Raw genomic sequence first — 6,657 nt, 5'->3', positions numbered from 1 at the left:
TTGCCATCAAATTCAAAGTGAGCATAGTTTTCAAAAACAATGAAATTCCCTAATTTCAGTCCTTGATATATTGTTTTTGTACTGTTTTATATTTAGTATCAGGTTTAAATGATTTGCAAATCATTACATTCTGTTTTTATTCATGCATTTTATGCAGGAATTTTTAAAATGTGTATGTGAGTATATATATATATATATGTATGTATATATATATATATATATATATATATATATATATATATACAGATCAAAAGGGCTTTTCAATGTTAAAAAAAAATCGTATATCCCCTAAATGTGCAATATGGATCAGATCAGGATTAAAATTAGTCTATTCATTGAAAGTTCCACTTTGCACCTCATTGTCAGTGTGAGTGATTGGTGTACGTTTGATTGAGATATAAGGTAAAATGTACACCAGATTTACTTTTCAATGTTAAATTCAAATGTCCACACAATCCAGATCAGATCTGCATCAAACTTTGTCAAGTGATAGTGAGTACCAGTCTGTACCTCATTTTGAAATATAAGTGTGATTGGGTTATATGTGATTAAGATTTAATGTAAAATATACATTAAATGGGTTTTTCAATGTTAACATATGCTGTCAAATATGAATGAAATTTGATCTTTTTGACAGTTATGAATTTTTGGAAATTCATTCAATGTGAAAGGTAGGGATTTTTCCTGACTTTGACCTTTGACCTATGACCTTGGAAAATTGAATCACTTCTTGCCTATCAGGATATCAATCTTCAGTAAAAATTTCATAACGATATATGAAAAATCATGGGTTCCAGGCTGTTGACAAAAAAAAACAGACAAACAGGGGCGATAACCTCCAACTTCATCTTGTCAGTGCAAATTAATATCAGCTGGTTCAGTCCCAACTGATGGTCTATTAAAAAGGTGTCACACAAGAAACATCTAATGATGGGTTAAAGTAAAGAGCTCTCTCGTGATCTTTGCAACCTTATTGTTGCAAAACATACTGATGTCATTGGTTACAGAAGGATTTATAAACTTCTGAATGTTCCAATGAGCACTTTGGGGCCATAATGTGAACGTGGAAAGAACATAATTTCACCATAAACCGGCCATGACCAGATGCTCATTTATGACTACTGATTACTGATGAGTAATGCACTCACCCCCATTGCCTGTATGCTCACTCATCATACAAGACTCCATTGCTGAAGAAAAAGCATGTTGAAGCTTATTTAAAGTTTGCTGAACAGCATTTAGAAAAACCTGTGAAATACTGGGAGAATATAGTGTGATCATAAGAGACAAAATTTGAATTATTTGGATGCCATAATGCAGACCATAAATGGCTCTGCCCGTCATGGTATGAGGCTGTTTTTCAGCAGACGGCACCGACAAACTTCATGTAATTGAATGGAAACGTACTGAAACATTCTTAAAAATCTACTACCATCTACCAGTTTGATGAAGATGAAATGAGGGTGGCCATTTCAGCACGAAATGTGTCCCAGCAGTGTGTCAATGTGTCTCAGCAGTGTGTCCCAGACACACTGCTGAGGAAACTCAATTGGTTTCATTGAATGAAAATAAAAGCTGCTAGAATGGCCGAGCCAATCACTTGACTTACATCCAATAAAAATCTATGGAAAGAACTAAAGTTCAGAGTTCATAGAAGAGATCCACAGACTCAGGTTCTGTGGACTCTTGAAGGTCCACAGAACCTTCAAGAGTTAAAGACTTTGTGTGAAAGAATGGGCCAAATTCACACCTGAGCAATTCATGTGGCCAGTTTCTACAGGAGGTACCTTGAATATGACATTACCAACAAAAGCTTTTGTACAAAGTACATTTCAATAAGCGTGTTCAGTATTTTTTCCGTGTCATTCCATTTTATTTCACATAACTTAATTTCTGTACTTATTTGTTTTGGTTTCTTTGCATCTGTGGATTACGTGGGTTGTTACCGACTGGTGAAAATTTCATGTCAATAGCACCTTTTGAAATATTTACTGAGAAAAATGGTGACCTGATCAATACTTATTTTACCTGCTGTGTGTGCGTATGTATGTATGTATGTATGTATGTATAATATATACACTCAACAAAAATATAAATGCAACACTTTTGGTTTTGCTCCCATTTTGTATGAGATGAACTCAAAGATCTAAAACTTTTTCCACATACACAATATCACCATTTCCCTCAAATATTGTTCACAAACCAGTCTAAATCTGTGATAGTGAGCACTTCTCCTTTGCTGAGATAATCCATCCCACCTCACGGGTGTGCTATATCAAGATGCTGATTAGACACCATGATTAGTGCACAGGTGTGCCTTAGACTGCCCACAATAAAAGGCCACTCTGAAAGGTGCAGTTTTATCACACAGCACAATGCCACAGATGTCGCAAGATTTGAGGGAGCATGCAGTTGGCATGCTGACAGTAGGAATGTCAACCAGAGCTGTTGCTCGTGTATTGAATGTTCATTTCTCTACCATAAGCCGTCTCCAAAGGCGTTTCAGAGAATTTGGCAGTACATTCAACCAGCCTCACAACTGCAAACCACGTGTAACCACACCAGCCCTGGACCTCCACATCCAGCATGTTCACCTCCAAGATCATCTGAGACCAGCCACTCGGACAGCTGCTGAAACAATCGGTTTGCATAACCAAAGAATTTCTGCACAAACTGTCAGAAACCATGTCAGGGAAGCTCATCTGCATTTCGTCGTCCTCATCGGGGTCTCGACCTGACTCCAGTTCGTCGTCGTAACCCACTTGAGTGGGCAAATGCTCACATTCGCTGGCATTTGGCACATTGGAGAGGTGTTCTCTTCACGGATGAATCACACTGTTCAGGGCAGATGGCAGACAGCGTGTGTGGCATCGTGTGGGTGAGCGGTTTTCTGATGTCAATGTTGTGGATTGAGTGGTCCATGGTGGTGGTGGGGTTATGGTATGGGCAGGCGTCTGTTATGAACGAAGAACACAGGTGCATTTTATTGATGGTATTTTGAATGCACAGAGATACCGTGACGAGATCCTGAGGCCCATTGTTGTGCCATACATCCAAGAACATCACCTCATGTTGCAGCAGGATAATGCACGGCCCCATGTTGCAAGGATCTGTACACAATTCTTGGAAGCTGAAAATGTCCCAGTTCTTGCATGGCCGGCATACTCACCGGACATGTCACCCATTGAGCATGTTTGGGATGCTCTGGACCAGTGTATACGACAGCGTGTACCAGTTCCTGCCAATATCCAGCAACTTCGCACAGCCATTGAAGAGGAGTGGACCAACATTCCACAGGCCACAATTGACAACCTGATCAACTCTATGCGAAGGAGATGTGTTGCACTGCATGAGGCAAATGGTGGTCACACCAGATACTGACTGGTATCCCCCCCCCCCCCCCCCCCAATAAAACAAAACTGCACCTTTCAGAGTGGCCTTTTATTGTGGACAGTCTAAGGCACACCTGTGCACTAATCATGGTGTCTAATCAGCATCTTGATATGGCACACCTGTGAGGTGAGATGGATTATCTCAGCAAAGGAGAAGTGCTCACTGTCACAGATTTAGACTGGTTTGTGAACAATATTTGAGGGAAATGGTGATATTGAGTATGTGGAAAAAGTTTTAGATCTTTGAGTTCATCTCATACAAAATGGGAGCAAAACTAAAAGTGTTGCGTTTATATTTTTGTTGAGTGTATATATATATATATATATATATATATATATATATACACACACACACACACACACACATAGTGCCCTCCAAAAGTATTGGGACACGGTATTTCAGACATTTTAATTTCTTTGTCATTTCAGATACAACAAAAAATTCGAAAATTATCTTCCTTAAACTCAAACTGAAAGCAAATCTCTAGAACTTGATATAAATTAATTAAAAATATAAAAGCCAAGATGATGGATTGCACAAGTAAAAGAATGCTTTGGTATAATACCTGTAAATAATTGGTTTTATTGCCAATTTTCTTTAGACAAGTTGGGATTGGATACATGAACATTTCTAGGTCACTGAATATATCTTAGACTTATTTACATCAATTAAGAAGAAATACAAACAGTATGGCACTTTGCATTTCGTATCACCAGTTATGCAGCTACATGATGAAGTGTCGTAGAGGAGGAATTTCTTCAAAAGAAGACCTGAAAGTTTAGCTACAAATTGCCAGAAGGTATATCTGAGATGCAAGCCTAGATTTGATCTGTTTTGGTGAAAGAATATCCTCCGTTCTACTCCACTATCTAAGAGTGGTGATGCAAAATGAAAAATTTGCACTGTGCACAATTTCTCCAATCACAGCTATATACACCTATAACTTCTTCTGGGTTGTCTGGGTGTCTTGGTGGCTTTCCTCACTCTACTCCTTCTTGCACAGTCACTCAGTGTTTGTGAACAGTCTACTCCATGCAGGTCTACCGTAGAGTGCCATACTCTTTATATTTCTCTGTAACTGATGTAAATAAAGTCCAACACATATTCAGTGGCAGCTTTACCATCAGAGAGCCTTGTCAAAACTACCACGAAAGACTCCAAGCTGTTATTGATGTTAAAGGGGGCTGTACACGGTATTAAGAACAGGGGTATGTAAACTTTTGATCAAGATCCTTTGGGTACATTCTGTTGTCACTGTTATTTAAAAAAAGTGAACACAGTTGTTTGACAATACGTAAATGGTTTCACCCAACCACTGACCAAGAGAAAAAAAATAAGGTTTTTGTGTTATTCATATTCTCTGAAAAATGGCCAAAAAACTAAAAATTCTGCCAGGGTACAGTACATAAACTTTTAAACACAAGTGTGTGTGTATCTATCAATTTCAATCAATTTCAATTTATTAATTTATATAGCGCCAACTCACGACAAAGTCGCCCCAAGGCGCTTCACACAATTTATAACAACACAAATTAATTTAAAATCAAAAATAAAAGCAAGAAAAGCACAATAAAAAGATAAAACACAGTAGAATAAAAAGAAATCACAAAGCAAACACAAACAAATTAAATTAATGATAAGACAGTCTAAAAAAGTGGGTCTTCAGTAGACTGCCTAATAACAGCAGGTACAGTAGATCATTACAAAGAGTCGGAGCACGGTAGGAGAAGGCTCTATACCCCACAGACTTCTTGTTCATCCTCAGAACACACAGAAGCCCAGCGCCCTGTGAATGCAAGGGCCGCGCAGGTACATAGGGCTTAACCAAGTCCGCCAGGTAGGAAGGTGCCAGTCCGTGAACAGTTTTATAAACAAACAATAAAACTTAAAATCTGATCTGGCAGAAACCGGTAGCCAATGAAGGGATGCCAGAATGGGAGTAATGTGGTCAAACCTTCTACTTTGTGTCAAAAGTCTGGCAGCAGCATTCTGTACCAACTGAAGTCCTCGAATGCTAGACTGCGGCAGGCCAGAAAATAAAGCATTACAATAATCCAGTCTGGAAGAAATAAATGCATGTATCAAAGTCTCAGCATCAGCTATAGACAGGATGGGACGAATCCTCGCCACATTGCACAGATGGAAGAAGGCAGTCCTTGTAATGTCTCTAATGTGGGGGCCAAAAGACAATACAGGATCGAAAAGTACTCCAAGATTCTTCACTTTGTCCGTATGATGCACAACACATGAACCCAAATTAAGTGCCAGCTGGTCAAAATGATGCCGATGTCTGGCTGGACCAAGAACCATCATTTCAGTCTTATCAGAATTCAAGAGTAGGAAATTACTAGACAACCAACTTCTCACAGATATAAGGCAATCTTCTAAGGCTTTTATATGGGCAAGATTACCAGCACTTACCAGCATGTACAATTGAGTATCATCAGCATAACAATGAAAGGCAATCCCGTAATGCTGCAGAATATGCCCAAGGGGCGCTATATAAAGTGAGAAAAGCAAGGGGCCTAACACAGACCCCTGTGGAATCCCAAATTTCATTTTACCAAGGCCAGAAGTAGTGTTATTATACACAACACAATAAAAACGACTGGACAAGTATCACGTCAGCCAAGCAAGAACACTTCCAGGAATCCCACAGTAATTTTCCAGCCTATCAAGTAAAACACGATGATCCACAGTATCAAACACAGCACTAAGATCCAAAAGCACTAAAACCATTGTGGTGTCCGAGTCCATTGCACACAGAAAATCATTCACCACTCTGGTAAGCGCCGTCTCTGTGGATTGATGTTTTCTAAAAGCAGACTGAAGTGGCTCAAAAAGATCATTCTCAGTAAGATGGTCTACAAGCTGCCGTGAGACCACTTTTTCCAGAATTTTAGAACAGAAAGACAGATTTGATATTGGCCTGTAATTACTCAATACATCAGGGTCAAGACCAGGTTTCTTAAGCAATGGTTTAATCACTGCAGATTTAAAAAACCCAGGAACAGAACCAGAGCTTAATGAAAGATTAACAATTTCCAGCACAGTTGGCCCAAGAACGGGCCACAAGTCCTTAAACAATTTTGTTGGTATAGGATCAAATAGGCAGGTTGTGCTTTTTGTAGACATCACGAGCTTTGCTAGCACATCTAGTGAAATAGTATCAAATTCTGTAAATCTAGGTGTTTGCTTCTAGTGAATCTAGTGAATGCTTTGCTGCTGTCCCTGTTTAATTAAAAGGTTTTATGTAAGTGTAAC

Source organism: Thalassophryne amazonica, chromosome 6 (genome assembly GCF_902500255.1).
Source record: "Thalassophryne amazonica chromosome 6, fThaAma1.1, whole genome shotgun sequence".
NCBI classification, from domain to species: Eukaryota; Metazoa; Chordata; class Actinopteri; order Batrachoidiformes; family Batrachoididae; genus Thalassophryne; species Thalassophryne amazonica.
The sequence above is the reverse complement of the archived record's forward strand: the minus strand, read 5'-3'. Positions refer to the sequence as shown.